At 39.5% G+C, this 27268-nt stretch overlaps 1 long non-coding RNA gene across 11 annotated transcripts in view; it reads right to left on the reverse strand.

The window, feature by feature from the left end:
• The window catches only part of LOC144312630 (uncharacterized), a 60158-nt gene that overhangs the window by 28873 nt on the left and 4017 nt on the right, over positions 1-27268 (reverse strand). For 2 of the 11 annotated variants that reach the window (XR_013378148.1, XR_013378143.1), the window contains exon 3: positions 3613-3762. The exons of 8 other annotated variants lie outside the window; for them this stretch is intronic. This is a non-coding gene — a long non-coding RNA (uncharacterized LOC144312630). Of the gene's footprint in view, positions 1-3422; positions 3482-3612; positions 3763-27268 lie in introns of all 11 variants that reach the window. One more of the 11 variants, XR_013378147.1, reaches the window with a different exon arrangement.

Genomic DNA, 27268 nt, shown 5'->3' on the forward strand with positions numbered 1-27268 from the left:
ATTAATGTAACTGCTCCAGAAATTACACAAAATTCCTAAAATTGTAATATGTTCTAGTACGTTATCAGTGATAATTCCAGTTATTATTTTACAGTACTCTATACCACAAAGATAACAATCTGCTTCTAAATTGTATCGTTTTTTTAAGGCAAACCCTTACCAGATCTTTAACCAAAGCTATTTTGAAGTCTTATCATTCACAGACATTTATTGTATTACTCTTGATTTTTTTCTGGAAGCATTTATAATCAACTACAAGGGCAAAAATGCTTCATCTTCAAAAAGATTCGTGGAAAAGATCAGTATTCTAGAATACCAATTTCTGATAACTTTATTTTTAATTTTAGATTTTATTTATTCATGAGAGACACACAGAGAGAGAGAGAGAGAGAGAGGCAGAGACACAGGCAGAGGGAGAAGCAGGCTCCAGGCTGAGAGTGAGAGCCCGATGTGGGGACTCAATCCTGGGATTCCGGGATCACGCCCTGGGCCTAAGGCAGGCGCTAAACTGCTGAGCCATCTGTCCCTTCTGATAACTTTATTTATTTATTTATTTATTTATTTATTTATTTATTTATTTATTTAATTTAAAGATTTTATTTATTTATTCATGAGACACACACAGACACAGGCAGAGTGAGAAGCAGGGGAGCCTGACATGGGACTCGATCCCAGGTCTCCAGGATCACACCCTGGGCTGAAGGCGGCGCTAAACCACTGAGCCACCCCGGCTGCCCCTGTAGAGATTATTGAAATGAGAATCTAAATAAAAACTTTAAATTTTTTAATTTATTTATGACAGTCACACACAAAGAGAGAGAGAGAGAGAGAGAGAGAGAGAGAGAGAGGCAGAGACACAGGCAGAGGGAGAAGCAGGCTCCATGCACCGGGAGCCCGACGTGGGATTTGATTCCGGGTCTCCAGGATCACGCCCTGGGCCAAAGCCAGGCGCCAAACCGCTGCGCCACCCAGGAATCCCTAAATAAAAACTTTATAAAAACCGACAAGAAGCAAAAAGTTTTGGTGAGGATGTGGAGAACAAGGAAACCTCTTGCATTGCTGGTGGGAATGCAAACTGGTGCAGCCACTGTGGAAAACAGTATGGAGGTTCCTAAAAAAGTTAAAAATAGGACTACTCTGTGATCGAGAAATCACACCATTGGGTATCTACCCCCAAAATACAAAAACACAAATTCAAAGTGATACATGCACCCTTATGTTTATAGCAGCATTATTTACAATAGCCAAATTATGGAAGCAGTCCAAGTGCACATCAATAGATAGGAAGTTTCATGCATATATATATATTATATATTATATATAATTATTATATATAGTATTATATATATTATATATTATAGAATTATATAAATATATAATATATTATATTTCATGCATATAGAATATTATTGCATAGAATATTATTCAGCCATAAAAAGGATAAAACCTGGGGCAGCCCGGGTGGCTCAGCAGTTTAGCACTGCCTTCAGCCCAGGGCATGATCCTGGAGACCTGGGATCGAGTCCCACGTGGGGGTGCCTGCACGGAGCCTGCTTCTCCCTCTGCCTGTGTCTCTGCCTCTCTCTCTCTCCTGTGTATTCTCATGAATAAATAGATAAAATCTTTAAAAAAAATTGACATACTTAAAAAAAAGATAAAACCTTGCCATTTGCAATGACATGGATGGAGACAGAGAATATAATGCTAAACAAAAAATTGGTCAGAGAAAGACAAATGCCATATGATTTCATTTATAAGTGGAAATTAAGAAACAAAGAAAAAATTAAGAAACAAATGAGCAAATTAAAAAAGAGACAAACCAAGAAACAGACTCTTTTTTTTTTTTTAAAGTAAGCTCTATGCCCAACGTTGGGCTTGAACTCATGATTCCAATATCAAGAGTTACATGATCTACTGACTGAACCAACCAGGCATCCCCCAAGAAACAGACTCTTAACTATAGAGAACAAACTGATGGTTTTGAGGGGAGGTGGTTGGGAGGATGAGTGAAATGGTGGGGATTGAGGAATGCATATAGGATGAGCACTTGGTGATGCATGGAGTTGTTAAATCACTATATTGTATACCTGAAACTAATATTAACACTATGTTAACTATCTGGAATTAAAATTAAAACGGTAATTCTTTATGACTTCAATAAAAAACACTGCTGGTTCTTTAATGTTTTGTTTTCCAGATATAAAGGACCCCTTTTTCTCTTCTAAGCTATTTACATCTTACAGCAATTTGATGAAGTACATTTTTGTAAACAAACATTGAAACAGTCTTTTTCTTCTTATCTGATCCCTTCAGAATTCAGAAACTCTTACTAAATATTCTTATTTTTCATGACAATATAGGTATTTTTTAAAAAGATTTATTTATTTATTCATAGAGAGAGAGAGAGAGAGAGGCAGAGACACAGGCGGAGGGAGAAGCAGGCTCCATGCAGAGAACCCGACACGGGACTTCATCCCGGGATCATGCCCCGGACTGAAAGCAGCACTAAACCGCTGAGCCACTCGGGCTGCCTGACAATATAGGTATTTATATAAGATCTGTAAGAATCTGTTCTTGTAACAAGGACATGATTAGACAAATCCTTAGCTTGGCTCTTAGCCTAAAGAGACTTTAAAGGTCTAATCTGAGATTCCTTATTACTAGGAAATTTTAAAGAACTAAGGTTGATTTTATAAAGGCAAAAAAGCCCCTTAGATATTGCCAAAGGTTTGACTGCAATATCATATTTGAGAATATGCATGGAATTACTATTCTTACTAAATTTAAATAAACAATCCAAGTTTAGGGAGGCCTGGGTGGCTCAGTCGGTTAAATGCCTTTGGCTTAGATCATGATCTCAGGGTCCTGGGATCAAGCCTGGTGTTGGGGTCCCTGCTCAGTGGGGAGTCTGCTTCTCCCATCACTCTTTCTGTGCTCTCTTTCTCTGTCTTTCAAATAAATAAGAAAAATTAAATAAAAAAACAATCCAAGTTTAATAAGACTAGACTTAATTTTTAGAAATTAGTTTCACTTTATCTTTAATAAAAATGGGGTAACTATAAAAACGTATATTTCAATAGAAAACTGTACTCATTATCAGATTCTAGTCTTAATTGTCTACTTGGCAAACTTCAGAGAAATCACCGCAATAGATCATGTATGGACAATCTTCACACCTGTTGCTATATGGGCCACCACTCAAGAAAGTTCAACACCCACTGACATCATCAAAGACAAACTGCAAACCAGGAAAATCCATGTGCCTGAAATTGTCATCCTCATTTTATCACCTAAAAAACCTTCAAACTCAAATCTAGAAATTTTTTCAACTGGCTACTCTCCAAACTCAAAAATGAATTTATCATTTGTTTGAGCAATTGTTTTTCTTTTATTTCCATAGAAATATCTTTTTTTAAAATTACCTGATTGCTCACATCATAGAGGCCTAATTAAGGTGGAAGTTCATCTGTGATTCTACCTCCTGAAATAAAACATCCTTATGTTTATACTGTCTGAAATAATTATGAAGATATGTCATTGTTAATACATCTTGTGCCTATGTAAAATAACAACAACAACAAAAAAATGTAGATTGAATTAGAAAGGTACAACCTGAGGGCAGCCCCAGTGGTGCAGGGGTTTGGCACCGCCTGAAGCCTGGGGTGTGATCCTGGAGATCTGGGATGGAGTCCTGCATCAGGCTCCCTGCGTGGAGCCTGCTTCTCCCTCTGCCTGTGTCTCTGCCTCTCTTTCTCTCTGTCTCTATGAATAAATAAATAAAATCTTTAAAAAAAAAAAAAGAAAACTTAAAGAACATAAAAAAAAAAAAAAAAAAAAAAAGAAAGGTACAACCTGAATCTGATTAGAACCCATTTAAGCTGATTAGTTGGTTAAATCTTGGCTTCTGGGAATCTCTGCTCTGGGGAATTTTTCAATCCTTGGCTATTATTTACCTTGGAGTTACCAATTATATCAATCTCTCTAACGTGTCTCAATCTCTCAAGGGTTTTGAATGCCTTTGGGCAGCTACTCACACATCAAATTATATCCAACAGGATTAGACAACTCGAGGAAATGAATGAACTGATCTCCCATATGTATGATGATGATGTGACTGCTGGCAACAATGACTGCATGACCCTCCATCTTGAGGGCTCAACTTTGTGAGTGAATGCGTGATTCTTTAGCCTGGCTACATCAACAGTGATAACCAACAGTAACTCTATACTAGTTGGTTACACTCAGCTTGCCTGAGTGTACAGCTTGGCTACACTCAGACCAAAAAGGAAGCGGTTTAGTGCCGCCTTCAGTACAGGGCGTGATCCTGGAGACCCGGGATCCAGTCCTGCGCCGGACTCCCTGCATGGAGCCTGCTTCTCCCTCTGCCTGTGTCTCCGCCTCTTTCTCTGTGTCTCTCATGGGTAAATAAATAAAATCTTAAAAAAAAAAATAAAGAATTGTTAGAATCGTACACAAATGGAGACCAGAACTAATTTCACAAGGCAAGTGAGGCTAACTTGAGCTGGTTCTCTTCTTGCTTATGCCTTTAAAAATCATAAGTGAAACTTGAATTGTCCACCCCCCCCCACCGGACATAGCCACTAAATTTTTTTTAAGGATTTATTTATTTATTTATTTATTTATTTATTTATTTATTTATTTATTTATTTATGAGAGAGACAGAGACACAGGCAGAAGGCGAAGCTCCCTGCGGGGAGTCCAATGCAGGACTCCATCCCAGGACCCTGGGATCATACCCTGAGCTAAAGGCTCAACTGCTGAGCCACCCAGGTGTCCCTAATTCTCCTTCATTTAAGAAAATTCTAATATAACCAATTACTATGAAGAATAAACAGTCATTGTCTCTATACTATATAAGCTAGTTTATAATAATAAACCTCTGAGCCTCATTTCATGTTTTGATTTGAGTGCTGTTGGCTTGCAAACTTTTTGGTGTGTGCACAATATGCTTTTACCAGTTATACTTCAGTGATTCACTGGTTTTACTTCTGTATTTTTCCTGATCTTTTGACACCATGTATGGGGATGGATGTTAACTAGACTTATTGTGGAGATCATTCACAATATATAAAAATAAGAAATCATTATGTTATACATCTCAAATTAATATGCTGTATGCCAACTCAATTAAAAAAAAATATGGAACTGAACAATTGACAACCTCCCTTGGCTAGGAGCATGAAGATCAGAGCCCAGAGCCAGATAAGGGTAAAGCAGAGGGAACCCAAGTGAAACTATTCCCTTCGTAGGAATCTCAAACCTAAAATATCTAGCACTCAATTGAAAAATAACTAGGCACACAAGGAAAATTTTATAACCGAAACCAGTAGAAACAATGGACATTAGAAGCACACCAACAAGAACACCAGATACTGGAGTAATCTTTTTTTTTTTTTTTAGGATTTATTTATTTATTCATGAGAGACACAGAAAGAGAGAGCCAGAGACATAGGCAGAGGGAGAAGCAGGCTCCCTGCAGGGAATCGGATTTTGGACTTGATCAGGATTCCAGGATCACGCCCCGAGCTGAAGGCAGACGCTCACTGTTGAGCCACTCAGGCGTCCCGATACTGGAGTAATCTAACTCCAATTATAAAACTACTATGCTTATTACTATGTTTGAGGAGATAAAGGACATAATTTGAAATTTTTCATCAGAGAGCTGAAAACAAAAGTTTAAAAAGGAATCAAGTATTCTAAAACAAGGTAGCAATAATGGTTGCACAACTCTGAATATACTAAAAAACTATTTTTTGTACACTTTCAAAGGCTGAATGTTATGGTAGGTGAGCTGTACTTCAAGGAAGCTGTTATAAGCAAAAAATAAAGTAAAAAGCCTAGATGTAAAAAAAAAAAAAAAATGAAGTAAAATAGTGTGTAGGCACAACAGTGGACATTGTCAGAAGCCTTCATCAACCACTGAATTAGTGTAGAGCTGTCTTTCTTACCTCTACCTAAGTCTTAGCACTTTGGGATGATAAAAGGTTTTGAAAAAGTTTGCAAAAAACATTTCTTTACCAATTCCATGAGAGCAGGGACACACTGAAACTTGAGAAACAGAACCAACAAGATGGGTTGACTTCCTTCAGCACATGAAAAAAAAAAAAAAAACAAAAAAAACCCAGCAGGGACAAAGCTGAATCAGAATCTCTTAATAATTTGAACTGGAGTATAGAGAACAGGCCAATAGGAAAGGGAAGTTGAGAGGCTGAATTATTGTGCCATAGTGAAGAATCAGAGGTCAGGAGGGACCAAATGTGAGCTGGAGTTTGAAAGAAGCTGACACTCAAGGATGGCTCCTGAATTTCTGGCTTTGCTGGCTGAGTAGGTAGAGGTATCACTGAGTTAGCAAAGATTGGCACAGGACAAGAACTGTGGTGAAGACAGAATCAGAAATTCAATTTTAAAGAGTTCTTTAAAAAAAGAAAGGCTTAATTGTGCATACATGAAATCTGAAATGACTACAAGACAAGCAAAGACATGTCACTTGTCTATATACATCTGGACCTCAGGAAATATCTAGGATGGATATATAAATTTGAGAATAGGGTATGAAGTGGGTATTTCAGAAAAATGAAGGAGATAAAGGCACGGCAAGTGGATATATATACACCATGTAAAGAAGTTTGGATTTTATCCTGAAGGTCACATGGGACATCAGCTTCATATGGGAGACAGGTGACTAGCTGCAGTGTAAGGAATATACTGGAGGACCAGAGACACTAACGAGTGTAACAATTAGGGCCTTTACAGTAATTCAGGTAAGAGATGGGAATTCTCATACACAGTTTTATAACCTGAGTTTTTTCACTGATAACATGGGCATTTAGCAATGTAAAAGCTCCCTGGAAACAGTTTTAAATGACTACATAACCTATGCACCTGTGAGCGTACATCATCTATTTAAACACTACAGTACAATTAGGCATTTTGGCTATTTTTTTTATTAGGAACCTTATTCGTTAATAATTTACCTATCCTCTCTGCTAGGTAAAATCTTTTCCCATCTCAGTGATAAAATCTCTGGTAAATCTCATAGGTTTTCCAAAGTTACTTGATTACTACTAGTTACCCAGTTTTACTTTCTCATTTGATTTATAACTTTTTCTCACTCAGCTAAAGTTTGACCTAGAACTTAGAACCTAGTAGTAAAAAAGAGAGGCATGGCTGGGATGACAGTCACCAGGCATACCATTTGATCCTCCACATTTCTTGTCCCCATGCAGTCAGCAGAGCTTAGTGACTTGTGCTGCCCAGCGACATGTGACTGTCACACCTGTGCTCAAGCACACGAAAAGCCTATGCATAGTCCTCCCATGAAAACAACTGGGGGAGCTGTGTATTCAAGATGGGGAGGAAGAAGAAGGTGGATCCTCAAACAACTTTGGTCCCTGCTGACCATGTGGAGCAGTCCTCTGCCATTTCACAAAGGACACGAGGCATAGGCAAAACAAACTTCAATGTATGAGCTGCTGAGATATTAGGGCTACTTGTTAGCCCAGTATAATGTAGACTATCACAATATAGCCCACTTCATCATTTCTGCCTTTTTTTTTTTTTTTTTTTTTTGCCATTTTGTTCTCTTCCTCTTCCCCCACTTACTAGGTTGCATCTGGCTCCTCCAGGGTTGGAGAAGGGAAAACAGGGTGGGAAGGAAAGGTAACAAGTTTCTAACAGTTGATGGACCAACTGTTTATGACCTTTATTTGCTACCTATCTTCCCCCTCAGCTTTTGTGCCTTTTGCTTCTAACCATCCACACTGGAGACTCTCTTCAAAGATCTGCTCCTGGGCTTCTGGAGCCACAGTGTCTACAGTATAGAGTCAGAAGAGCCCGGGGAGTTTATATCCACCCACCCACTGTAAGGCGGTCATGGCTAGTGATTGCCTGGAATATGAAAGTAAGAGTATGGAAGCTCAGGTTCCTTGTAACAAGTCAGGACAAACTCTGAGGCATAATTTATATTCCAAAGTTCCCCTATGGGATCAGGCTGAAGCCACCCTCCTCCACAGGACTACTCTGTTTGAGATCTCATTCATCCTTGCTTTGCTTTTCCCCTCCCTTATCTTTTTTTTTAATTTTTTATTTATTTATGAGAGAGAAAGAGAGAGGCAGAGACACAGGCAGAGGGAGAAGCAGGCTCCATGCAAGGAGCCCAATGTGGGACCTGATCCCGGGACCCTAGGATCACACCCTGAGCCAAAGGCAGACGCTAAACCGCTGAGCCACCCAGGCGTCCCATCAGTCTCTCCAGTTTTAAAAATGAGGAACAAACGTTAGGATAACTGTGCTGCTGCAAACTGAGGAGGAATATCCCAGAAAAGAGAGAGAAAGGAGATGCTCCATATTGTGTATATAAATACTGCCTAAACTCTAGTTCATTCCTGAACTATGCACACACAGCAGTGACTGCAAGCAGCCAGGCTAAGAATAAAAACTGAACTGATGGGATCTCTGGGTGGCGCAGTGGTTTGGCGCCTGCCTTTGGCCCAGGGTGCGATCCTGGAGACCTGGGATCAAATCCCACGTCGGGCTCCCTGGTGCATGGAGCCTGCTTCTCTCTCTGCCTGTGTCTCTGCCTCTCTCTCTCTCTCCCTGTGTGACTATCATAAATAAATAAAAATTAAAAAAACCAAAAAAAAAACCAAAACTGAACTTATTTGAGCTGATGCCCAGGAGACAAGAGTTTGTAGTTTGAATACAGCCAAATTAATTGTTTAAAAACATAAACAAAACCATTCTTCAGAGAAATACAACAGAATCCAGTCTCTACAGCATGACCTTTGGAAGACTCAGGATACCGTACAAAATTATTTTGCAAAGAAACAGGAAAATGTAACCTACTCTCCAGGGAGAAGACAGTTCATGGGACCTATTTTGAGAAGATCCAGATGTTGAAATTTATAGACAAGGATTTTAAAGAGTTTATTATAACAATACTCAGTGGTATCAAGGAAAATGTGCAATTAACGAAAAGTTAGGAGATGATAGCAGAAAAATAGAAGCTATATATATATTAAAAAAACAAATTTTAGAATTGAGAAAATAATATACAAAATAAAAAATTCACAAGATGGGATTAACAGCACAGTGGAGGCGACAGAAGAGTTACCAAAGGAAGTATCCAATCTACAGAAGGGAGAAAAGAGGTGGGGGAGAAATGAACAGACTCAGAGACCTAGAGGGAATAATATCCAGGAGGAGGAGATAGAGACAGGGCAAAAAAAATGTTTGCAGAAATGACCAGCATTGCCCCAAATCTGGTGAAAGATACAAATTTATAGATTTGAGGTCAGTAGATTTTGAGCATAAAAATATGAAGAAAAAAATATGAAGAAAGCCATACTCAGGCACATCATAATCAAACTGCTGAAACCAAAAATAAAAAGAAAATCTTGAAAGTACAAAAAAAAAAAAAAAAAGACAAATTACATATTGGAGAACAACTTGAATGACTACTGACTTAGAATGGAGGCCAGAAGACAGATGGAGAGGGCTGAATTGTGGACTCCAAAAGATAGATCTGTTCCAGTCCAAGTTGACAACGTACAAGGATCCTGAACTCACTGCCTCCCACAGACACACTGAATCTACAGCTACAGACAGAAAAATTTCCTCTGAAAAACAAACACATAAACCACGCCCAAACCAGCTGAATGATGTCTATACACGCACTGGGTAAAATAGAGAAAACTCACATAGAAGCAGGTAAGAGACTGAGACACAATCTCCCCATGAAGCCCAGTCTTAATCTAGTGCCCTACAATCAGAAGGGAACTCAAAACCCCAAGCTTCTCACTGAGGAGTGGATGGTTTAAATCCACCTCTGGCACCCCAACTTTTAAGACCTGCACTTGAGAGATGAGCCCAAATCATCTATCTTTGAAAGCTAATAAGGTTTGAGTCTATGAGAACCACAAAGCTATAGAGAACTAAGGAACAATTCTTTTTTTTTTTTTTAAGTATTTATTTATTTATTCATGAGAGACAGACAGAGAGAGAGAGGCAGAGACACAGGCAGAGGGAGAAGCAGGCTCCATGCAGGGAGCCTGATGTGGGACTCGATCCTGGGACTCCAGGATCATGCCCTGGGCTGAAGGCAGGCACTAAACTGCTGAGCCACCCAGGGATCTCCTAAGGAACAATTCTTAAAAAGGGATATGTGTATAGACTTGCCCACCCCCAAAGACCAGTGCAGAGGTGTCAACTGAAAAGTACCCAGGACTTTCTGTTAAAGAGGCTAATTTGCTTTTTCTTAAAGCATTAGCCTAATGTGACACAATCTAGTCTACTAAAATATTGTCCCCAAATGGAGGTCAGTTGAAATGGGCTTGTGCCCTCATTTGGCCCCCTGATTTTTGCAGCTGCTGCCCAGGGGACACCCTTAGACAACATGGCCCTGGTGGGTCCCAGAGGTGTGTAACAAATAAAAATAGAATTTCTAAGGGCACCTGGTTGGCTCAGTTGGTAGAGTACATGACTCTTGATCTCAGGGTTGTGAGTTCAAGCCCCATGTTGGGTGTAGAGCCTATTTTAAAAAGAAAGAAAGAAAAAGAATTCTTTTTTTTTTTTAAGATTTTATTTATTTATTCATGAGATACACACACACACACACACACACACACACACACACACACAGAGAGGCAGAGACACAGGCAGAGGGAGAAGCAGGCTCCATGCAGGGAGCCCGATGTGGGACTCGATCCCGGGTCTCCAGGATCAGGCCCTGGGCTGAAGGTGGCACTAAGCCGCTGAGCCACCTGGGCTGCCCCCCAAAAAGAATTCTTAACTAGCTACTACTCCAAGGGCATGGTAAAGAGGCAACAGACTAAGATGTCCAATCTATCTGTGAAAGAGGTCTATTACCTCATATCCAGAGCTATGGCCTGAGGGGCAGGCTTCTAATTAAACACACATCTAACAGCTGCATGTCATCCTCCCTAGAGACCTTAGAGGGTAGGTGCTATCATTGTGCTTTCCCTCTGCCACTCTCTAGAGGTCAGGATCTTCCAGAGAGAAGCTTGTCCTCATCTGGTGCCCTGGTTTTTATGCCCAGCACCTGGTATTTGAGGCTATTGCCCAATACTGCTTAATCCCCTGGATCTAGTGGGCAGTAGGGCTTGAGTTCTTTGGGTCCCAGGAAGGTGACTGCAAAAATCAGAGACAGTTCTTGGCTGGCTACCATCCCCAGGGCACAGTGCAGAGAACAGAGTGAAATATACCACCAATCTCTGTGAACAAGGCCTATTTGCTTGTCCTGGAGTTTCAGGCTGAGAGGCAGGCTTAGGTTTGGCACACATGTAGGGGCCTACTGAGGTGCTTTTCAGGGATGAAGGTTGGTGGATGCCACCTTTGCACTCTGCTTCTGCTTTGCCATAAGTTGCCAGTATGTCCCAGAAAAGACCTTGTACATTCATCTGGTGGCCTGAATCTTGCAAATGATTCCAGGGTACACTTCTAGATCATATGGCTCCGGTGGCAAGTGAGGCTTATACTTGCAGTCCCACAGGACTATATTATTTGCATAGTCTAAAAGCTGCTGCCCATGGGTATCACTTTCAATTAGTCTGAATGTTGGTGCTGAGATCCTCCCTTTTGGGACACAGAGGTCTTAGAGTACTCTCAACTACTGAGAGCCACTAAAAATAAAGTAAGCTGCTTAGATAATCTTAAAGGTCTGAGAAACAACCAAGACCTAGGGCAAGATTAAACAATAAGCTTCATCTCCTACATGAGGTCCCTCCTTCAAAACTGGGAGATCTGGCTGTTTTATGTAATACATACAAACCAAGACAGAGAATCAAGGAAAATAAAGACACAAAGATGAATATGTTCCAAACAAACAAAGATAAAACTTTTAAAAAATGTTACTGAAATAGAGGCTTTACTTGATAAAGAGCTCAAAATTATGGTGATAAAGATATTCATCAATCTCAGGGGAAGAATAGATGAACAAAGTAAGAATTTCAACAAAGAGAAAATACAAGAAGGTACCAAACAAGAAGTCACAGAGCTGAAGAAAACAATAACTGAAATGAAAAATATGATAGAATAGTTCAATAGACTAGATGAAGCAGAAGAAAAGATCAATGAACTTATTTTTAAAAAGATTTTATTTATTCATTCATGAGAGACAGAGAGAGGCAGAGACATAGGCAGGAGAAGCAGGTTCCCCGCAGGGAGCCTAATACAGGACTTGATCCTGGGACTCCAGGATCACGACCTGAGCCAAAGGCAGATGCTCAACCGCTGAGCCATCCAGGTGCCCCAGAAAACTTATTTAAAGAAATAATGACAGAAAACTTCCCTAATCTGGGAAATGAAACAGACAAGATCAAGGTCAAGGAAGACCAAGGAGTTCCAAAAAGGATGAACTCTAAGGGACCCATACCAAGACCCACTGTGATTACAGCATCAGTTAAAGACAGGGAGAAATCTTAAAAGCAGCAAGAGAAAAACAACTTGTTACATATGAGGTTATCAGAAGACTTCTCAATGGAAACATTGTAGGTTAGAAGGGAGTGGCATGATATATTCAAAATGTGAAAGAAGAAAAACACCAACTAAGAATACTCCTACCTGCCAACGTTATCATTCAGAATTAAAGGACAGATCATTTTCAACACAAGCAAAAGTTAAGAAGTTTACCACAAGATTGGCCTTACTAGAAATGTAAAAGGGACTTCCTTTAGCTGAAATGAAAAGGGTACTAATTGGTAACAGGAAAACATACGAAAGTAGAAATCAAACTGGTAAAGGTAAATATATAGTAAAAATCAGAAAAATCTAATCTTGAGAGCTTGTTTGGAGGTTCTAGCAGGGGAGCGCAGCTACTCGTATATCCTTGACCAAAGAACGGTCCTCCTCTATCGGGGATGGTCGTCCTCTTCGACCGAGCGCGCAGCTTCCGGACGGACGCACACGGAGCGGTGAGGGAGGAAGGGGACACCCGCCTAGCCAGCCAGATCAACCAAATCAACTCTGGCAATCAATGGGGTGACAGATGTCGCAGCCAGATTGCCCTCACATCCAGAAAAATCTAATCTTGGAAAGGTAGTATGTTAAGCACTTATAAAGTTAGTATGAAAGTTAAAATACAAAAGTAGTAAAAATAACTATATAATAACCTAAGAAATACACAGGACAAAAAGATATAAACTGTGACACCAAGAATCTAAAATATGGTGTGTGAGGGGGATAAAAATATAGAGATTTAGAATGTGTTCAAACTTAAGTCGTTATCAAATTAAACCAGACTGTTACAAATATAAGTTTTTTTTTTAATAAATAATTTAAATTGTGTTTTTTTTTTATCACTACTGTTTAGTAACACCAGACATTTTATTTATTTTATTTTTTTAAATTTATTTATGATAGTCACACAGAGAGAGAGAGGGGCAGAGACACAGGCAGAGGGAGAAGCAGGCTCCATGCACCGGGAGCCCGACGTGGGATTCGATCCCGGGTCTCCAGGATCGCGCCCTGGGCCAAAGGCAGGCGCCAAACTGCTGTGCCACCCAGGGATCCCTATAAGTTGTTTTATGTAAGCCTCATGATAACCACAAAGCAAAACTGAAGGGTAGATACCTAAGAGAAAAATATCAAATCATAAAAAGAGTAAGAGAAGAAGAAAGGAACGGAAGGATCACAAAATAATCAGAAAACAATTAACAACATTAAAATAAGTACAGGGATGCCTGGGTGGCTCAGTGGTTGAGCTTCTGCCTTCAGCTCAGGGCATGATCTCGGAGTCCCAGGATTGAGTCTCATATCAGGCTCCTTGCATGGAGCCTGCTTCTCCTGTCTCTGCCTCTCTCTGCCTTTCTGTCTCTCATGAATAAGTAAATAAAATATTTAAAAAAAAAATAAGTACATACCCATCAATAATTACTTTAAATGTAAAAGGACTAACTTCTCCAATCAAAAGACATAGTGGCTGAATGTATAAAAAAAACAAGACCCATCAATGTGCTGTCTATAAGAGATTCACCTCAGACGTAAGGACACAGACTAAAAGTGAAGGGATGGAAAAAGATATATGCAAATGGGAACCAAAAGAAAGTTGGGGTAACCATACCAATGACTGACAAAATAGACTTTACAACAAAGACAAGAGACAAGTAAGTATATCGTACAATGATAAAGGGGTCAATCCAACAAGAGAATATGACACTTGTAAATATTTATGTACCCAGCAGAGGAGCACCTAAATATATAAATGAAATATTAACAGGCCTGAAGGGAGAAATAGATAGCAATACAATAATGGTATGGGACTTTATCTCCCCACTTCCCTCAGTGGATAGAGATCATCCACAAAGAAAATCAATAAGGAAACATTATTGGCCTTAGACAACACATTAGACTAGATGGACTTAACCACACATACAGAACATTTGATTCAAAAGCAACAGAGTATACATTCTTCTGATGCGTACAAGGAACATTTTCCACGATAGAGCATAGGCTGGTCCACAAAAAAAAAACTCTTGATAAATTTAAGAAGACTGAAACTATATCAGGCATCTTTTACGACCACAATGGTATGTAACTAGAAATTAATTACAAGAATAAAACTAGAAAATTCCCAACTATGTGGAGATTAGACAACATGTTATTAAAAAACCAATGGATCAAAGAAGAAATCAAAAGGAAAATAAAAAAATAGGGGCACCTAGGTGGTTCAGTTGGTAAAGTGTCTGACCCTTGGTTTTGGTTCAGATCCTGATCTCATGGGTTGTGAGACTGAGCCCTGTGTTGGGCTCCATGCCCAGCGGGAGTCTGCTTGGATATTCTCTCCCTCTGCCCCTTCCCCTGCTCATGTGCTCTCTTTCTCTCTCTCTCAAATACATAAATAAATCTTTTAAAAAAAATACCTTGAGACAAATGAAAATGGGAATACAACATCCCAAAATTTACAGGATGCAGCAAAAGCAGTTCTAAGAGGGAAGTTCATATTGATAAGGCCCATGTCAAGAAACAAGAAAGATCTCAAATAAATGATCTAACTTTATAACTCAAAGAATTAAAAAATAGAAGAACAAATGAAGGCCAAAGTTAGTACAAGGAAGAAAATAACAACAAATAGAAGAGAAATAAATGAAATAGAGACTAAAAAGACAACAGAAAAGATCAGTGAAACTAGAAGTTGGTTCTTTGAAAAGATAAACAAAATCAACCATTTGCTAGACTCACCAAGAAAGAGGAGACTCAAATGAATAAAATCAGAAACAAAAAAGGAGATGTCACTGATAACACAGAAATACAAAAGTTCATAAGAGACTACTAGGAACAATTATATGCCAACAAACTGGACAACCTAGAGGAAATGGAGACATTCCTAGAAACATACAACTTTGTAAGACAGAATCATGAAGAACTAAAAACGTCAATAGACAGATTATGAGTAAGGTGATAGAATCAGTAATCAAAAACCTCCCAATAAACAAAAGTGTAGGACCAGATGGCTTCACTGGTGACTTCTAGCAAACATTCTAAGAAGAATCAATACCAATCCTTCTCAAACTCTTCCAAATAAGAGAAGAAAAAGGAATACTTCTAAACTCATAATTTTATAAGACCAGCATTACCTAATACCAAAACTAGACAAAGATGCCACAAGAAAAGAAAATTATAGGCCAATATGACTGATGAACATTGATGCAAAAGTCTCCACCAAAATATTAGCAAACTGATTTCAACAATACATTAAAAAAAAATCATACACCATGATCAAATGGGATTTATTCCAGGGATGCAAAGGTGGTTCAACACATGCAAATTAACCAACTTGATAATACATTAACAAAATGAAGGATAAAAATCCTATGATCATCTTTAGACAAAATTCAACATTTATGATAAAAATGCCAAACAAGGTGGATATACAGGGAATGTATCTCAACATAATCAAGCCTATTTATGACAAGGCCATAGCTAATATCATACTCACTGGTGAAAAGTTGAAAGCTTTTCCTTTAAGATCAGAAACAAGGATGCACAGTCTTGCCAGTTTTACTCAACATAGTGTTGGAAGTCCTAGCTAGAGCAATTAGGCAAGAAAAAAGAAAAGGCATGCAAATTGGTAAGGAAGTATAAAACAGTCACTATTTGCAGATGACATGTCATATATAGAAAGCCCTAAAGACTCTACAAAAGAACTGTGAGAATAAATTCAGTAAAGCTGGATGAAGGATTCCTGGGTGGCTTAGCAGTTGAACGTCTGCCTTTAGCTCAGGGCATGATCCCAGGTCTGGGGATCGAGTCCCACATTGGGCTCCCTGCAAGGAGTCTGCTTCTTCCTCTGTTTGTGTCTCTGTCTCTCTCTGCATGTCTCTCATGCATAAATAAAATCCTTAAAAAAAAAAAAGAAAATGTGGTGTGTATATACAATGGAATATTACTCAGCTATCAGAAAGGATGAATACCTACCATTTACATTGATGTGGATGAAACTGAAGGGTATTAGACCAAATAAAATAAGTTCATTGGAGAAAGACAATTATCATATGGTTTCACTCATATGTGGAATACAAGAAACGTGAAAGGGACCATAGGGAAGAAGGGGTAACTGACCGGGGAACAATCAGAGGGGAAGTCAAACCACTGTATCTTTTGTAAATGCTACAATAAACCTAGGAGTGCATTTATCTTTTCAGATTACTATTTCCATTTCCATCAGTTTTTCCCAGAATGTCAGCAGGTGACCTTATTTGGAATGAGGATTTTTGTGGATGTAATTAAGTTAAAGACCTGAAAATAAGATCATTATGGGTTAGGATGGGCCCATGATGGGTTCCTTATAAGATACAGACACAGAGGGGAGACACAGAGAGAAAAAGAAAAAGGCCATATGGAGACGGTGATAGAAATTGTGGTTATAAGGCCACAAGGCAAGGAAACCAGGAAGCACCAGAAGCTGGAAGAGGTAAGAAAGGCAAAAGAATGAAGGTGGAGCATTACCTTATACAATATAAAAAAAATGAACTCAAAATGGACCCAAGCCTTAAATATAAGAGCTAAAACTATAAAACTCTTAGAAGAAAACAGGAGAAAGTTCATGACATTGGATTTGGCAAAAATTCTTGGATATGACACCAAAAGCATAGTCAACAACAATAAAAAACATGTCAAAAATTATCTTTTATGCATCGAAGGAAACTATCAACAAAGTGAAAAGGTAACCAGAGAATGGAAGAAAATATCTGCAAATTATATATCTTTGAAGAAATTAATATCCAGAATATATAAAGAATTCCTAGAACACAACAACAAAAAGCCGAAAAAACAACTGGATTAAAAAATGGAGACAAAATCCCTTTCACAAAAATGGTGCCAAAGGCGAAGAAGAAGCCCCTGTCCCTCCCAAATCCGAAGCCAAAGCAAAGGCTTTGAAAGCTAAGAAAGTGGTGCTGAAAGGCATGCACAGTCACACACAAAAAAGATCTGCACATCACCTGCATTCCGACAACCCAAGACCCTGCGTCTTCGAAGGTAGCCCAAATATCTTCTAAAGAGTGCCCCCAGGAGAAACAAGCTTGATCACTATGCCATCATCAAGTTTCCCCTGACTACTGAGTCAGCCATGAAGAAAATAGAAGACAACACACTTGTGTTGATTGTGGATGTCAAAGCCAATAAGCACCAGATCAAACAGGCTGTGAAGAAGCTCTAGGACATTGATGTGGCCAGGGTCAACACCTTGATCAGGCCTGATGGGGAGAAGAAAGCGTATGTTCGACTGGCTCCTATGATGCTTTGGATATTGCCAACAAAATTGGGATCATCTAAACTGAGTCGAGCTGGCTAGAAATCTAAATTTTTTCACCATTAAAAAAAATGGGTAAAGAACTTGAATAGACATTCCTGCAAAGAAGACATACAAATAGCCAGTAAGTACATGAAAAGATGCTCAACATCACTAATTATAAGGGAAATGCAAATCAAAATCATAATGACATACCACTTCATACATAATAGGACAGCTCTGATCAAAAACAAAACAAACAACAACAGAACAAAACAAAACAAGAAATAAACCCCAGAAAATTAGAGATGTTGGCAAGGATGCGGAGAAATTAGAACCCTTGTGTAATTACTCGTGGGAATGTAAAATGGTATAGCTGCTGTGGAAAACAGTATGGCATTTCTTAAAAAAAAAAAAAATCATTTATTTGGTAAGGTTTCTGGTCAATAGTAGGCTATAAGTTTTTGGGGAGTCTAAAGTTATATGTGGATTTTCAACAGCAGAGTTGGCACCCCTAACTCCCACATTGCTCAAGGGTCAAATGAACTCTTTCTCAACAGGCATTCCTGTTGGTGTGGCTTTGCCTGAAGCACAGAGTCAGAAGTGTCTGGAAACTAGTGCTCCAGGACTAGGAAAGCCCACACTGAAGTTTGGACCAACTCTGGGGAGTAATGTGCATCCAGAGCATCATGCAGGATCAGCCTGAAGCTGAAACTCCACTCTATGGGTTCTGACTGCAAGTGCACTTTCCCTTTCTTGGTTCCCCACTCCCTAATGTGTTTCTCCTGTGAATACTTAATAAAGCCCTTGTGCAGTATTCTCAACTTGGGGTCTGCTTCTGGGAAACTCAACCTGAGGCAGGGGAGAAAATGTCCTGACTTGTCCAGTTATAATCTGGCACCTGTACCTCCTAAATGTTTCATGTCAAAGGCTGGTATCTTTTCTCATGGGGCACTTTTTGGGCTTTCTGTTATTTCCAGATGAGAGATACCTCTTCTGGCTAGTTCCCAGAAACCTTCCTCCCCACCTTAATCTCCTCCTTCCTATGCTGTACCCCTCACAGGGGACACCTGTAGGAATCACTTTCCCCCTCCAGGTGGCCCTCTTGGTCAGCAACCATTTCAAGACAATCTTTGTGGAATACCCAGCTCGCCCCCATAAACATGCACGCTTGCCCTCTCAGAATTTTGGCCCTCCTGGAGACAGGCATTTCCTCTCTGCAGCCACAGGCTGTACCCACTCAGCCTTTGGCCTGCCCACATACTCATGTTTGCAGACACGAATGAGGAACCAGTGCCCATGTCTCCTAACTCAAGGGGACACACTTCAGTGACTGAGTGGTCCCTGAAGGCACCCTGAGGTGCACCTGGGCAGGACTGGGAGGGACGAATTCTCTAAATGTTCTTCCATCTTGGCTGATTTGTCTCCAAGCCTCTCCAGTACACCCTCAAAGTGGGGAATGGGCTGATGAACTAGCAGAACTGGTTTTTGGACAACCTTCACAGGCCTTCTAAACTTCATCTAGGACTTTGCATTAAAATGGCACCTATTGTTTTCAGGTTTGAGACCACAGCTGAAACTCCAGACTAAAAGAGTCTCATTTCCACATCCAGTTACACAGATAAGACTCTTTATGCATATACTTTGATCCAAACTTGGTAATTCTGAGCCACTCTTGGTTACAAAGCTCCACCAGCATAGAGAAACAAAGGGAGAAGCAGGCACACAACACTTCCATTCAGGTGGGAGGGAAAAAATAAGGCCATCAACAAGAGACTGTACCTGCACACACAAGCACAACTCGCTGGGAATAATGCTGGGAACCTTTGTCATATAAATTCCATGTTCTAGCAGCTAGAATCTAGTTTATCAGAAAACCCTACATAACTTCATCCCTCTCTACCTGTTCTCTGCTGGCCAGTTTCCACAGAATTTGGGATGGATATATATATATATATATATATATAATTTTTTTGATTCAATTTGCCAACATATAGCATAACACCCAGTGCTCATCCCGTCAAGTGCCCCCCTCAGTGCCCGTCACCCAGTCACCCCAACCCCCTGCCCACCTCCCCTTTCACCACCCCTTGTTCGTTTCTCAGAGTTAGGAGTCTCTCATATTGTCACCCTCACTGATATTTCCCACTCATTTTCTCTCCTTTCCCCTTTATTCCCTTTCACTATTTTTTGTATTCCCCAAATGAGTGAGACCATATAATGTTTGTCCTTCTCCAATTGACTTACTTCACTCAGCATAATACCCTCCAGTTCTATCCACGTTGAAGCAAATGGTGGGTATTTGTTGTTTCTAATGGCTGAGGAATATTCCATTGTATATATAGAACACATCTTCTCTATCCACTCAGCTTTCTTTTTTTTTTTTTTTAATGTATTTTATTTATTCCTGAGAGAGAGAGAGAGAGAGGGAGAGAGAGATACAGGCAGAGAGAGAAGCAGGCTCTATGCAGTGAGCCTGACATGGGACTCGATCCTGGGTCTCCAGGATCAGGCCCTGGGTTTAGGCGGCACTAAACCACTGCCCTCCATTCATCTTTCAATGGACACTGAGGCTCCTTCCACAGTTGGGCTATTGTGGACATTGCTGCTATAAACATTGGGGTGCAGGTGTCCCGGCGTTTCACTGCATCTGTATCTTTGGGGTAAATCCCCAGCAGTGCAATTGCTGGGTCGTAGCGTAGCTCTATTTTTAACTCTTTGAGGAACCTCCTCGGTTTCCCAGAGCGGCTGTACCAGTTCACATTCCCACCAACAGGGCAAGAGGGTTTCCCTTTCTCCATATCCTCTCCAACATTTGTTGTTTCCTGTCTTGTTAATTTTCACCATTCTCACTGGTGTGAGGTGGTATCTCATTGTGGTTTTGATTTGGATTTCCCTGATGGCAAGTGATGCGGAGCATTTTCTCATGTGCTTATTGGCCATGTCTATGTCTTCTTTGGTAAAATTTCTGTTCATGTCTTTTGCCCATTTCATGATTGGATTATTTCTTTGCTGTTGAATTTAATAAGTTTTTATATCTTGGATACTAGCCCTTTATCTGATAGATCATTTGCAAATATCTTCTCCCATTCTGTAGGTTCTTTTAGTTTTGTTGACTGTTTCTTTTGCTGTGCAGAAGCTTTTTATCTTAGGTCCCAATAATTCATTTTTGCTTTTGTTTCCCTTGCCTTCATAGATGTATCTTGCAAGAAGTTGCTGTGGCCAAGTTCAAAAAGGGTGTTGCCTGTGTTCTCCTCTAGGGTTTTGATGGATTCTTGTCTCACATTTAGATCTTTCATCCATTTTATCTTTGTGTATGGTGTAAGAGAATGGTCTACTTTCATTCTTCTGCACATGACTGTCCAATTTTTCCAGCACCACTTATTGAAGAGACTGTCCTTTTCCCAGTGGATAGTCTTTTCTGCTTTATCGAATATTAGTTGACCATAGAGTTGAGGGGCCATTTCTGGATTCTCTATTTTGTTCCATTGATCTATGTGTCTGTTTTTGTGCCAGTACCACACTGTCTTGATGATCACAGCTTTGTAGTACAACCTGAAATCTGGCATTGTGATGTCCCCGGCTCTGGTTTTCTTTTTTAATATTCCCCTGGCTATTTGGGGTCTTTTCTGATTCCACACAAATATTATTTGTTCCAACTCTCTGAAGAAAGTCCATGGTATTTTGATAGGGATTGCATTGAATGTGTAAATTGCCCTGGGTAGCATTGACATTTTCACAATATTAACTCTTCCAATCCAGGAGCATGGAATATTTTTCCATCTCTTTGTATCTTCCTCAATTTCTTTCAGAAGTGTTCTGTAGTTTTTAGGGTATAGATCCTTTACCTCTTGGTTAGGTTGATTCCTAGGTATCTTATGCTTTTGGGTGCAATTGTAAATGGGATTGACTCCTTAATTTCTCTTTCTTCAGTCTTACTGTTAGTGTGGAGAAATGACACTGATTTCTGGCCATTGATTTTGTATCCTGCCACACTGCCGATTTGCTGTATAAATTCTAGCAATCTTGGAGTGGAGTCTTTTGGATTTTCTATGTACAGTACTATGCCATCTGCAAAGAGGGAGAGTTTGACTTCTTCTTTGCCAATTTGAATGCCTTTTATTTCTTTTTGCTGCCTGACTGCTGAGGCTAGGACTTCTAGTACTATGTTGAATAGCAGTGGTGAGAGTGGACATCCCTGTCATGTTATTGATCTTAGGGGAAAGGCTCCCAGTGTTTCCCCATTGAGAATATTTGCTGTGGGCTTTTTTGTAGATGGCTTTTAAGATGCTGAGGAATGTTCCCTCTATCCTTAAACTCTGAAGAGTTTTGATCAGGAATGGATGCTGTATTTTGTCAAATGCTTTGTCTGCATCTATCGAGAGGATCATATGGTTCTTGTTTTTTCTCTTTTTGATATGATCTATCACGTTGATTGCTTTACGAGTGTTGAACCAGCCTTGCATCCCGGGGATAAATCCCACTTGGTCATGGTGAATAATCTTCTTAATATACTGTTGGATCCTATTGGCTAGTATCTTTAGGATTTTTGCATCTGTGTTCATCAGGGATATTGGTCTATAATTCTCCTTTTTGGTGGGGTCTTTGTCTGGTTTTGGAATTAAGGTGATGCTGGCCTCATGGAACGGGTTTGGAAGCATTCCGAATTTGGGATATTCTTTAGGATAAATTAAAAAAAATTTTTTAAAATTTTATTTATTTATTCATGACAGAGAGAGAGAGTGTCAGAGACACAAACAGAGGGAGAAGTAGGCTCTCCACAAGAAGCCCGAAGCGAGACTTGATTCCAGACCCTGGGATCACATCCTAAAGCCGAAGACAGACCCTCAACCGCTAAGCCACCCAGGCGTCCCTAGGATAAATTTCTTAATGCTTGGAACCCTCCAAGCTGCTTAGGACCTTAAGAAGGGACTGAGATAGGCTCCAACAAAAAAGTTCACACTAGAGTTGCTGAATTAGGCACGGCCCTGCCTCTCATTTTGTACCCTTGAAGCATCCATCTCATTCTCTCGAGGACACAAGAACTGCCAGAGAGGGACATGCAAACATGATGGAATGGAGGTTGTGAGAAACATGAGGAGCCAGAACAGGATGGGGGAAAGCAGAGTGAGAAATAAAGTTGGAAAGGTGTATTGGAGTTAGCCTTTAGTGCTTCAGTGAGTGGCCCGCCATGGAGCTACTCAGGGGTGAGGAGTGGGACAAACAGACTGGCTGCCTGATGGTTATTTTAACCGGTATGTCCTTGGTTATTATTGAAAGGAAACATTTTCTAAATCCAATTAAAAAAAATAAATCCAATTATTTCACATCTATATCAAAGACTTCTTGGCAAATGTCTAGTTCTGTTCAAAATCCTAGACTTGAGGGACACCTGGGTGGCTCAGTGGTTGAGCGTCTGCCTTTGGCTCAGGGTGTGTTCCCGGAGTCCCAGGATTGAGTCCCACAACGGGCCCCCTGCATGGAGCCTGCTTCTCCCTCTGCTTATGTCTCTGCCTCTCTCTCTCTGTCTCTTATGAATGAATAAATGAATGAATGAATGAATCAATCAATCAATCAACCAATCTTAGAAAAAACCCAAATCCTAGACTTGAGAGTCTGGCACTCAGGATACCAAGGCCCTTTCTGCAGTCACCACAGTGATCTAGAGCATTGATCTTTGAATTTTTTTCCTCTGTATCCTCAAAAGAATTTTGATACATTATGTAATTACTCATTTCTTAAAATATCTAAATTTTTTCAGCATAAATTTAAATAGAGAATGATTTTCAGTGTACTATAAATATTGACATTTATTTTTAAAAGATTTATTTATTAGAGAGAGAGAGAGAGAGAGAGAGAGAGCTCATATGGGCAGGGGCTGGTGTGGAAAGAAAGAATCTTCCTGAAGAGTGTGGAGCCCAATGTGGGGCTTGATCCCAGGACCCTGAGATCATGACCTGAGCCATAATCAAGAGATGGCAACTTGACTGACTGAGCCAACCAGGGGCTCCAATAAATACTGGCATTTAAAAATAAAGCTGTTATTACTTTTCTTAATGAAATTTAAATATATAGTAATTTCATACCATCATCCTTTTAAGTAAATATGAACAAGTTGTTTTCTGATAGGAAATTTTGTATCTTTTTCCTCCTTGAATTCATATCTCCATTCCATTCTCCCCCCAAATTTTATGCTTGAAAGTCTTATCGCTCTCCTTATCCTATTTCTCTTCTGTATTTTGTGCTACAATTTTTATTTTTGGTGATCGTAGGCTTGGAATGTTGGCAAAAGAGCCTTCTGCATTTAAATTATCATTGTAATTGTTACCAAATGCAATTGATCAAACAAGAAGTACATGAACATCTTGACAAATAATGATTAAATACAAACCGAATTTTACTATAACTACATGTTTAAACCAATCAATAACTAAAAAATAGTTTTCATATCCATGCATTAGTATTACTTATTGCTAGAATGAGATGATTTGGCATCAAATTTGTTTTTAGATCACACTCTTTTTTTAAAAAATATTTTATTTATTCATCACAGACAGAGAGAGAGGCAGAGACACAGGCAGAGGGAGAAGCTGGCTCCCTCTGGAAAGCCTGACATGGGACTTGATCCTGAAACCCCAGGATCATGACCTGAACCAAAGGCAGAGGCTCAATTGCTGAGCCACCCAGGCGTCCCTTTAGATCACATTCTTATAGATATTAGTACTTAAAAGTCTTGTTTGTAGAAGAATGAAAGTTGTCTTCTAGTAATGTTATACAACTTCTTTGGATTCCTTTAAAGTTATTAGGTCAAAAGTTACATAGTGATCAGCTAGCAAAATTATTTTAAATTATCATTAAAACTTAATTCAATCATCATTCAATTTTGTTGAGAGCAAAGTACTGGAAATCATCTGACTAGTAAGAGCATTTTTGTATATAGTCATTGGAGAAATTAACTTTCTCAATTTCAGGAAAGCATACCTAAAAGTCTTTATCAAGAATTATGAAATAATTATTAATTACACCCATGTAGTAGAGACGGTCCTATGTACTTAACCACACTCTACTTCATTTCCTTTTTTTCTAGGTATATAGGGAGAGTACATTGTTTGCCCTCCCTTGCAACTTCTTAGAGCTGTGTCATTAGGTACTGACCACTGAACAGTGAGCAGGAATGACATGCTTCTGAGATAAGGCAGTTAATAGCTGGTGACCTCCCTTCAGTCCCCTCTGCCCCAGCAACATGGGAGACCGTGAATTCCAGATGGTGTAACTACAAAGTAGAAGGCTAACTAATCCCTTTGGACTTTACATGAACAAAATATGTATAAGACATTATGTTCCCACGGTGTGGAACTCGGTAATGTGTCAGTTTGGCTAGACTGAGCCATGTTTCCCTGATTTTGTTCCTCTGTGTTTCTGATTAGAGTGGGCCACAAGATAAGATTCCTGCATTGGTTTCAAAGAGTAGAAGTGAAAAATGAAGTCATTTTGTAGTCCATATACATTGTCATTGATCGGCTCCCTTACCTCCTTGGTGTGAAGAGTGGCTGGGTCTGCAATCACTCCAAGTTCCCTTACAGCCTCCTTTCGCTTCTCTGATTCCTGGGCCATGGTTGTGAGTTCAGTTCTTTGACAAAGAGCTCTGGCCTCTGCAGATCAACTACACCACCAAGGTCAGAGGCAATAAGAACTGACAGTTTTCAGCCCGTCCTCACGGACTCTACTTTGACTTAAACTTGCTCTCCCATATCTTATTTCCATCTTCCCTTCCTGACTGCCTACCCTGTGGACTTTAGATCCAGTTTCAACTGTGAAGACAACAGGCTTATAGAGATTGCTTCATTAGATTTAACACTCATATAAGCTCAAATCCTTGTAAAAAAAAAAATCCCTTAATACACTCAGTAGTTCTGCTTCTCTGACTGAATTTGGACTGATACACAGGGTTACTTACACAGGGTTAATTTGCTACTGTGGTATAGTGTATTCTATTTTGACTAATATAATGTTTCTTTACTTTTTCACTTGGAGGTATCTTCTTTCACTGGTTAAGTTTATAAAGGGTTGGGAAAACACAAATATTAATTTCTATACACGTTTGCTAGTAAGTTAACTGATGAAATGTTTCTATTTATGCACTTTATTTTCCTAAAAACTGTGAGACTAAAGATATAACTCATCTAACACCAATTATTCACAAAGCCAGTCTACACTATCAAACCAGTCATCTAAAAAGACTGTCAGAAAAAGTCTAGGTTTGTTTTTCAGTTCAAATAAATGTGCTAATATGTATTTTATAACTACCGTGTTGTTTATTCTATAGATGGATAATACATGGAACCTAGTCATATTGATAAACAGGGTGCTGCTATCTTTAATATTTCTTTTTAAAAAATTTATTAGGGATCCCTAGGTGGCGCAGCGGTTTGGCGCCTGCCTTTGGCCCAGGGCGCGATCCTGGAGACCCAGGATCGAGTCCCATGTCGGGCTCCCGGTGCATGGAGCCTGCTTCTCCCTCTGCCTGTGTGTCTGCCTCTCTCTCTCTCTCTGTATGACTATCATAAATAAAAAATAAAAAAAAATTTATTAGAGAGAGAGAGAGAGAGAGAGCGCGCATGCACGCACAAGAAAGAGAATGTGAGTGCATGAGTGGGAGGGGTGGAAGGAGAAGATGAAGGAGAGAGAATTCCAAGCAGACTCTAAGCTGAACACAGAGCATGATGTGGGGTTTGATCTCACAACCATAAGATCACAATCTGAGCTGAAACCAAGAGTTGGATGCTTAACCAATTGCACCACCCAGACACCCCTTTAGTATTTCTTACCATCATTCTCTTTTCTAGAATTTTGTAAGATTCTCCCTTAAGAGAACTGCGTTCTTTGATGTCTCTTGGAAATGAGTTAAGTCAAAATTTCAGTGCAGGGCACCTGGCTGGCTCAGTTACTAGAGCATGTGACTCCTAATCTTGAGATTATTAGTTCAAGCCCTACATTGGATGTAGAGATTACTTAAAAAAAAAAAAAAAAAAAGCAAATAAAAAATATTGGAAAAAAAAAAAAAAAAGAGGGTGCCTGGCTGGCTCAGTTGGTGGAGTATGCAACTTTTGATCTTGGGATCATATTGGGAAAACTGGACAGCAACATGTAAGATGATGAAACTCGACCACTTTCTTATACCACACACACAAATAAACTCAAAATGTATTAAAGACCGAAACATGAGACCTTAAGCCATAAAACTCGTAGAATAAAAAATATATATGGGCAGTAACTTCTTTGACATCAGCCTTGGCAACATTTTTCTAGATACGCCTCCTCCAGCAAAGGAAACAAAAGCAAAAATACAATGTTAGAATTACACCAAACCAGAAAGCTTTTGCTTATCAAAAGGAAACCATCAACAAAATGAAAAGAACCTACTGAATGGGAGAAGACACTTGTGAATGTTATGTCCAATAAGGGGTTAATACCCAAACTTCAGAAATTAGCAATTCAAGA

This window comes from Canis aureus, chromosome 4 (genome assembly GCF_053574225.1).
Source record: "Canis aureus isolate CA01 chromosome 4, VMU_Caureus_v.1.0, whole genome shotgun sequence".
Lineage (NCBI taxonomy): Eukaryota > Metazoa > Chordata > Mammalia > Carnivora > Canidae > Canis > Canis aureus.